This window comes from Muntiacus reevesi, chromosome X (genome assembly GCF_963930625.1).
Source record: "Muntiacus reevesi chromosome X, mMunRee1.1, whole genome shotgun sequence".
NCBI lineage: Eukaryota > Metazoa > Chordata > Mammalia > Artiodactyla > Cervidae > Muntiacus > Muntiacus reevesi.
Window position 1 is genome coordinate 81,933,810 of NC_089271.1, and position 10,047 is coordinate 81,943,856.

The 10,047-nt window shown below is 38.2% G+C and overlaps 1 pseudogene; it reads left to right on the forward strand.

Moving 5' to 3' along the window:
• The first annotated feature begins 2,132 nt into the window (after positions 1–2,132).
• Positions 2,133–2,906, forward strand: LOC136154552 (poly(A) polymerase alpha pseudogene; annotated as a pseudogene).
• The last annotated feature ends 7,141 nt before the right edge of the window (positions 2,907–10,047 follow it).

The window sequence follows — 10,047 nt, forward strand, 5'->3', positions numbered from 1 at the left end:
TGCATCCAACCTGGGCTGGTGATCTGTTTCACCATAGATAATATACATGTTTTGATGCTGTTCTCTCGAAACATCCCACCCTCGCCTTCTCTGCCATATGACCCAGCAATACCACTCCTGGGCATACACACCGAGGAAACCAGATCTGAAAGAGACACGTGCACCCCAATGTTCATCGCAGCACTGTTTATAATAGCCAGGACATGGAAGCAGCCTAGATGCCCATCAGCAGATGAATGGATAAGGAAGCTATGGTACATATACACCATGGAATATTACTCAGCCATTAAAAAGAATTCATTTGAATCAGTTCTAATGAGATGGATGAAACTGGAGCCCATTATACAGAGTGAAGTAAGCCAAAAAGATAAAGAACATTACAGCATACTAACACATATATATGGAATTTAGAAAGATGGTAATGTTAAGCCTATATGCAAAACAGAAAAGGAAACACAGATGTACAGAACAGCCATTTTTCTTTTTTTGCATTTCTTTTCCAAGGGGGTGGTCTTAATCCCTGTCTCCTGTACAGTGTCATGAACCTCCGTTCGTAGTTCATCAGGCACTCTATCAGATCTAGTCTTTTAAATCTATTTCTCACTTCCATTGTATAATCATAAGGGATTTGATTTACGTCATACCTGAATGTTCTAGTGCTTTTCCCTACTTTCTTCATTTTAAGTTTTAATTTGCCAATGAGGAAGGAGTTCATGATCTGAGCCACAGTCAGCTCCTAGTCTTGTTTTTGTTGACTGTATAGAGCTTCTCCATCTTTGGCTGCAATGAATATAATCAGTCTGATTTTGATGTTGATCATCTGGTGATGTCAATGTGTAGAGTCTTATTTTGTGTTGTTGGAAGAGAGTGTTTATTATGATCAGTGTGTTCTCTTGGCAAAACTCTATTAGTCTTTGCCCTTGTTCATTCCGTACTCCAAGGCCAAATTTGCCTGTTACTCCAGGTGTTTCCTGACTACCCACTTTTGCATTCAAGTCTCCCATAATGAAAATGACATCTTTTTTGGGTGTTAGTTCTAAAAGGTCTTGTAGTTCTTCGTAGAACCATTCAACTTCACCTTCTTCAATGTTACTGGTTGGGGCATAGCCTTGGATTGCCGCAATGTTGAATGGTTTGCCTTGGAAAAGAACAGAGATCATTCTGTCATTTTTGAGATTGCATTAAAGTACTGCATTTCGGACTCTTTTGTTGACCATGTTAGCTACTCTATTTCTTCTAAGGGATTCCTGCCCACAGTAGTAGATATGATGGCCATCTGAGTTAAATTCACCCATTCCAGTCCATTTTAGTTCGCTGATTCCTAGAATGTCGACGTTCACTCTTGCCATCTCCTGTTTGACCACGTCCAATTTGCCTTGATTCATGGACCTAACATTCCAGGTTCCTGTGCAATATTGCTCTTTACAGCATTGGACGTTGTTTCTATCACCAATCGAATTCAAAACTGGGTGTTGTTTTTGCTTTGGCTCCATCCCTTCATTCTTTCTGAAGTTATTTCTCCACTGATCTCCAGTAGCATATTGGGTATCTACCGAACTGGGAACTTCATCTTTCAGTGTCCTATCTTTTTGCCTTTTCATATTGTTTATGGAGTTCTCAAGGCAAGAATACTGAAGTTGTGTGCCATTCCCTTCTCCAGTGGACCACATTCTATCAGACCTTTCCACCATGACCTGTCCATCTTGGGTGGCCCCACATGTCATGTCTTAGTTTCATTGAGTTAGACAAGGCTGTGGTCCATGTGATCAGATTGGCTAGTTTTCTGTGATTATGATTTCAGTGTATCTGCCCTCTGATGCCCTCTCACAACACACACACACACACACATATGTTATATATGTGTTATATATATGAGTTATATATAATGTTTTAAGTGTTCTGGATTGAATGATACATTATAGTGCCTCTAGTGAAAAGGCAATTAGAAAACTTTGAAATCAAAACATTTATTTTCAAATAAAATACTCTAGTCCTGAGTGGGAGTTAGGTTGGATCCAGGGCTGAGGCAGCCCGCACCCCTCCTCCTGGCCTCAGTGGATCATGCTCAGCATATGGCTGCGGTAGCAGACTTCGGGGACAGAGTATGACTGGGGGTGCTGGCACAGGAGACAATGCCCCTTCCAGTTACTAATCCTGTCAGTTTAGCAGCCCCCAGGGAGACTGACTGCCTACTTACGCATAAACTAGTGGATAGTCTGAAGCCCTTTGGGATTTTTGAAGAGGAAGAGCAACTTCAGTGAGGATTTTAATTTTGGGAAAATTAACCTGGTAAGAATGGATAAGAGAAATCAGTGAAAGCCAAGAATCTTCCACCATCTGTAATTGAACATGTTGGTGGGAAAATGTTTATATCTGGATCTTACAGAACAGGAGTACATTTCAAAAGATGCCAATATTGATGCATTGGGTGTTGTACCCAGACTTGTTGTTCAAAGTGACTTTTCACCTCATTCTATGATAAATTGAAATTACAGGGAAAAATAAAATATTTAAGAGCTGTTGAAGAGGCATTTGTACCAGTTATCAAACTGTTTTATGGGATAGAGATTGATATTTTGTTTGCAAGAGTTACACTGTAGACTCTTCCAGAAGACTTGGACTCAAAATATATGACAGTCTGTTTAAAAATTTAGATATGTATAAGAAGTCTCAATGACTGCAGGGTAACCAAAGAAATTTTACATCTAGTACCAAACACTGACAACTTCAGGTTAACTCTGAGAGCTATCAAACTGTGGGCCAAACACCACAACATCTACTCCAGGATATTAGGTCATCTCAGTGTTGTCTCCTGGGCTATGCTCATAGCAGGAACTTGCCAGCTTTGTCTAAATGCAATGGCATCAACTCTAGTGCATAAATTTTTCTTGGTGTTTTCTAAATGATATGTGTTTAAATTATATTAAAAGAAAATTAACTATAGACTCTGTAAAAAGCATAAGTGATAATAAGTATTGGCAAAGGTGTGGAGAAAAGGAAAAGTTGTGTACTGTGTGTAGGAATAAAACAGAGCAGTTATAGGAAACCAGTATAGAAGTTCCTCAAAAATTACAAATGTAACTGCCATGTGATCCAGCAATCTTACTTCTGGGTATTAAAAAAAAAAAAAAAAATGAACACTATCAAGTTATAACACCCCTATATTTATTGCTACATTATTTCTAATAACTAGGATATGGAAACAATTTATATTGATTGAAGTTGAATAAATATAAAAATATGGCATACACACACACACACACACACACAGTGGAATATTATTTAGCCATCGAAAGAAGGAAATCACAACAATGTAACTGGACTTTGAGGGCATTATGTTAAGTTAAATGTTAGGCTGAGAAAGGCATATAAAACGTCCTCAATTGTATGTAAATTCTAATAATTTGTTTAAAAATTTTCGAATATACAGAGAATAGATTGTGTGATGGGGGGGCTAAGGTCTGGGAGAACTTTGTGAAGGGAGTCAAATGTTTTAACCTTTCAGTTATAAAATAAAGAAATCATACAAATGCAATGTACATCATAGTGACTAAAGTTAATAGTGGAAGTTGCTCAGTCGTGCCTGACTCTTTATGACCCCATGAACTATACAGTCCATGGAATTCTCTAGCCCAGGATACTGGCATGGGTAGCCTTTCCCTTCTCCAGGGAATCTTCCTAACCCAGGGGTCGAAAGCAGGTCTCCTGCATTGCAGGCGGATTCTTTACCAGTTGAGCCACAAAAGAGGAGAGTTAAAAAGTTGGTTTAAAACTCAATAACCAAAAACTAAGATCATGGCATCCAGTCCCATGACTTTATGGCAAATAGATGGTGAAACTATGAAAACAGTGACAGACTTTATTTTCTTTGATTCTAAAATCACTGCAGATGCTGGCTGCAGCCATGAAATTAAAAGATGCTTGTTCCTTAGTTGAAAAGTTATGACCAACCTAGACAGCATACTAAAAAGCAGAGACATTACTTTGCTGACAAAGGTCCACCTAGTCAAAGCTACGGTTTTTCCAGTATTCATGTATGAATGTGAGAGTTGGACTGTAAGGAAAACTGAGCACTGAAGGATTGATGCTTTTGAACTGTGCTGTTGGAGAAGATTCTTGAGAGTCCCTTGGGCTACAAGGATATCAAACCAGTCCATCCTAAAGGAAATCAGTCCTGAGTATTCATTGGAAGTACTGATGCTAAAGGTGAAACTCCAATATTTTGGCCACCTGATGCAAAGAAACGACTCATTGGAAAAGACCCTGATGCTGGGAAATATTGACGGCAGGAGAAGGAAACGACAGAAGATGAGATGGTTGGATGGCATCACCGACTCAATGGACATGAGTTTGAGCAAGTTCCAGAAGTTGTTGATGGACAGGAAAACCTGGTGTGCTGCAGTCCATGGAATTGCAGAGAGTAGGACATTATTGACTTACTGAATTGAACTGATTGTGGTAGTCATTTAACAATAAATACAAATATTGAGTCACATTTTATATTTGAAATTAATACAATATGTCGATTATACTTCAATAATATTTTTAAAAGTTTACTCCTTGAATGATGGTATTTTAAAATGGAAAAAGAAACCACTGATTGAGAGGAAGTCGTTGCAATACATCCGTATGATTGGCACGGTTCTGAAATGCTGCCTCTTTCATTCTCATCCCCTGCTATACTCCCTTGTATAATCAACTTTCTTTACATGTAAGATAAACAAATATATATCATGAGATATCATTTCCATGGTTAAGTTACTGATCAGTTCATTCTGTGTTAAACCAAAGGGAGGCTATCCTGGGTTGGTCAGATTTATAAGTTGGTTAAATCTTTAAAGAAACGAAAAGCAACAGTAGGCCTGCTCTTACTGGCCTGAAAGAAAGAAAACATATATGTTTTAAACTGCCTAATATGGAGGCTACACGGCAAAGAACAATGGATATTTTCTAAGCACAGGAAGTGGTCCCTGGAAGATAGCTATCAAGGAAATAGGAACCTCAGTCATGTGCCCACAAGGAAATAAATTCTTCCAACAATCAATCCTCTGATGAAAATCACAGTTCCATTCAGCACTTTAATTATAGCCTGAAAGCAGACCCAGTTAAACCATCCACAAACTCCTGTCCTGTCAACATTGTGAGGTAACAATTTTTTATCAATGTAAGTTGAAAAGTTTGTGATAACTTACTCATCAATAGGAAACAAATGCCGTATGTTTGACAAGGGACTTGTGTCTAGTAATTATAAAATTCAATTATAAATATTCAGTCTAATATTTGAATAAAATATTTGAACAGACCGACACTTGATCAAAGAAGATCTATGGATAGCAAATAAGCACAGTAAAATATGTTTGCATTAATTTTCTATTACTGTTATATTAAATAACCAGAAATTTAGTGGTTTAAAGCAACATATTTATTATCTTACAGATCTGTAGGTTAAGAAATTGACATGGGTCTTCTTGGGCTAAAATTAATATGTGTACACAGGGCTGCACCCCTTTCTAGAGACTCTAGGAAAGACTCCCCCGCCCATATTTTCAGCATTTAAAGACTCCCACATTCCTTGATGCATAGCCCACTTCTACTTCTTCAAAGTCAACAGCCTTCATATTCCCCTATGACCTTGACTTCGGTTGGGAAAGATTCTACAATTTTAAGGACTCAGCAGTTAGATTGGACTCACTTAACTAATCCAAAGTAATCTCATATCAAAGTCCTTAATTCTTAATCATACCTGTACTATCCCCTTTGCCATGTAAGATAGCATAAATTCCAGGGATTAGGATGTGGATATTTTGGGGATATCATTATTCTCCTTCCACAGTGGTTAGCATTATTAGTCATCAGGGAAACATAAAACTAAAATGATATGACACTAGTACCAACTAGAAAAGTTGAAATAAAAAAATACTAGAAAATATTATGTGTTAACAAGTATATGGAGCAACTGAGTCTCTCACAACAATGTTTATGAGAATAAAACATAATGCAACTAGTTTGGAAATTCATCTATTCATCTCTTAGTCTAAACAGACATTTATCAATGATTTAGCAATTCCATTCTTAGGTACTTGTCCAAGATATATGAAACATAAATCCACACAAACTTGTTCATGACTGTTAATAGCAGTTTTTATCCTAATAGGGAAAAACTGAAAACTACCCAAATATCCATCAACAAGAGAGTAGATAAATTGTGATATATCCACACAAAGGAACACTACTCAACAGTAAAACTTCTGACATACACAATAACATGTATGACCCTTAGGATCACTATGTACCAAGCACAAAAGAGAACATACTCTAAGATTTCACTTATATAAAACTCTAGGAAAGATGATTGCAATCTATTGCTAGAAAGTAAATTAGTGTTGCCTGCTTCCTGGAATGTGAAGCAGAGATTCAATGGAAAGGGGTATGCGGAAAATTTTGGCATAATGAAAAATTATTATACCTTGCTTAGGGCGATATATGCATGGCTGTAAACATATGTTAAAATCATTGAACTATAAAATTAAATATATCCATTTTATTGTATGAAATTTTAATTCAGTAGTTTTTTTCTTTTAAATTAAAGAAGTTAAAGACATTCTGAGACAGCCGAAATATAAAACAATCTGTCTCCAGTAGATACAAGTAAGTAAGTGTTAGTCACTCAGTCATGCCGACTCTTTGTGACCCCATGGACTGCAGACCACCAGGCTCCTCTGTCCATGAGATTTTCTAAGCAAGGATACTGGAGTGGGTTGCCATTTCCTTCTCCAGAGTATCTTCCCAACCCAGGGATAAAACTCGGGTCTCCTGCACTGCAGGCAGATTCTTTACCGACTGAGCTACATACCCTTATAAGAAATGCTAAAAGAAAGTTTTCAGGCTGAAGATGCCAGATGGAAACAGATGGAATTCCAGATCACCATTAAGGAAAGAAAAAGAAGAGAAAGATTAAATATCTGGATAAATGCAGAAAACTTAAAAAAAAGAACTATATCTATGTTTATCTAAATAAATATCAGCCCTATAATGCTATATACCAAACTACTCCTCTGCTTCAAAGCCAGGGAGTCTCTTTTTTCACTTAGCTAAGACAGACTAATGTAGAATATTGTAACAGAAAGTGGGGTCCAACTGCTCACCACACAAAAACCAATAGAGAGTCAAGGCTGTAAGAAAGGAAACTTTGCTTTATTTTGAATGCCAACCACTAGAGGTAGGAGGGACTCTTATCCAGAAGTTGGCTCCTCCCATTGACTATCAGTGGACAAGAACTTTTTTTATAGCCTGAGGGAGGGGTCTATATGTAGAAAGAATATAGTCAGCCCTGACAATCATCTTGAAATTGGTCGTTGGCAAACTGACCAGCCTCATGTTAACTGCTTTAATTACAATTAATCTTCAGTTCCATGGTTGTTTTATTCCCATTTCATTGAGGCCAGTTCTCAGAATTGTGACCAGTTTATGTCATGGCTACAGTCTGGTCATCATGTAGTTAACTTCTTCCACCTAGAGGGGTTTTCAACATCTATAAGACAAATCCTAAGATATGGCTTACAATACTATCTATAGTCCTTGACAAGAACTAAAGGTTCTTGACTATAAGTGACTACATTATTATTATTTGGTCTCCTTTGATTGTTTTCCTATGTCTCGCATTTCCTCAGTTATCTGATTAAACTTATTCTTTGGCTAAAGCTTTTCCACAGACAAAAGGCAGGTGGAGGACATGAGAGGCAAGGATCATAAGGTCCTGCTGTATTTCAGTGTGACCTTTTCCAGAATGACCAATAAATGAAGCTATACGTTATGTAGTCTTTTTTTGTGTGGCTTCTTTCACTTTGCATAACACTTTTGACATTAATTAATGTTATTTTGCTTAACAATTGTTCATTTATTTTATTACTGGGTGGTTTTTGTATTTGTAGATGTATCCCATTTTGTTTCACTCTTAACCACATATATTAATTTGTTCAGGCTGCTATAGCCAAATAACACAGGCTAGGTGTTTAGAAATTTACTTCTCACTATACTGGAGGCTGGAGGTCTAAGATTAGGGTGACAAAATGGTCAAGTTCTGGTGAAGCTCCTCTTTCAGTTTGCAGACTGCTGTATTATTAGTGTGATCTCATATAGTGGAAGAAGCTAGAGAGTTGTGTGTGATCTCTTGTGTGTGTGCATGCTAAATCGCTTCAGTTGTGTCTGACTCTTTGTGACCTGCCGGGAGCCATTATGGGAGGTCCCACCCATGACGAGGTCATGAAAATACCGAGCAGGCAAGGCTGTCCAGGACCCCATCCATGACGAGGTCACGAGGAAAAAACCTGACAGGCAAGGCCGTCTAAGATAAGGGACCCTCCAGGTTGGTCTCGACCTCTACCCTGCCCTGTATCCTCCCCCCTTTTTCTGCTGTTGTTCTTGTTTGCCCTGTTGCGGATTCTTGTGTTGCCTGCTGAGAACTCTCCTGCTCCTCTTTCACTGAATAAAGACCAAATTAAAACCCTAATTAATAAATCTCCTGGACCCAGGGATGAAGGAAATGCTTCAATTCAAACCCTTTTGCTGGCATTCTGGCCTGTTTGATAAATGTGTGCTCTCATTGCAAAAAAATGCTCACAATTGTTCTAAACATCCTAAGCACAGTACGCTAACAAAAGAAACTATCAAGCATAGGTACCTCCGTGGGATGAGAAAAGCTCCACAAATATTATACCCACAAATGTGCCTAATAGAAAACAGTTTAGATAGAGATTAGCTGGTGACTTCTTGCAAGTAGTTAACTTTTAGACTAAGAGCCTGTTCTGTGCCATATCTGCTGTTTTTGCAATCCTTTGCATTTCTGTTCTGTAAAAATGTAATCCTATCTAGTTCCCATGGAGATGACACCTAATAGAAAGAAAATAGATTAACCACAAAAAAGATAGGGTCAGCTACTGAAGTTGCTTAGTGTTGCACCAGGTGCAAGCCATAAATTGTCAACAGGCCTGAAAGCCAAAATATATTATACATAGAGATTAACCATAAAAAAGGCCCTAATAGGCACAGAGCCCTTTGAGGGGTGAGGAAACCCTATTAGAGAATACAAAAATTATTATGTTAAAAGCGGTTATTAGATCAACCTTTGATTGATGCTAATGTGCTGAGGTTGTGCAGTGGAAACTATTGTTAATATAATTGGAGATCTAGAAAAATAAGAGTTTAACCCTAGTGTAAAAACAATAAGATAATTGTTAATTTTAACTGGGAGTGCTAAACAGGGGCTCCCTCACCAGAGCCGCAGAATCTTTGTGTGCTAAACTTTGTAGATAAATTTAGCTGAGAATTTCTGCAAAAAGACTGACTTTTATGTTAACAGGATTATATTTCTATTATGTTGCAACCTGCTATACCATGAAACTGCCACTTTTCTGTTTTCTGTTAACCTCAAGGCCAGAAGATAATGTACAAAAAATCTATGGGAAAAGACTCTTATAAACAAAAGATATACAGAGAACACCTGGTTTCATGAAGGACAAGCTGATGTAATGTTAAACTAAGTCTGTATGTTTATCTGTCCCTTAGAAATGTAACAACTTAGGGTATAAAGGCTACGGTGAAAAATAAAGCAACTGCCAGACTCTGCTGCATATACTGGTCTGGTCTCTCTCTCTCTCTCTCTCTCTCTCTCTCTCTCTCTCTCTCTCTCTCTCTCTCTCTCTCTCTCATTTGCCGACGCCCTTCATCCTGAGGGCTCCCCTGGATCCTGCTGGGGCTGGACCCCGGCAGTGACCTGATGGATTGTAGCCCGCCAGGCTCCTCTGTCCATGGGATTCTCCAGGCAAGAATATGGGTGTGAATTGCTGTGCCCTCCTCCAGGAAATCTTCCAGAACTAGGGATTGAACTCATGTCTCTTATGTTTCCTGCATTGGCAGATGGGTTCTTTATCACTAGCACCACATGTGCTAGTGGTAAAGCCCATGGGATCGCTTATATGAGCATTAATCCCATTCAAAAGGGTTCTATACTCCTGAACTGTGCACTTCCAAAGTATCTCATCTCCTAAT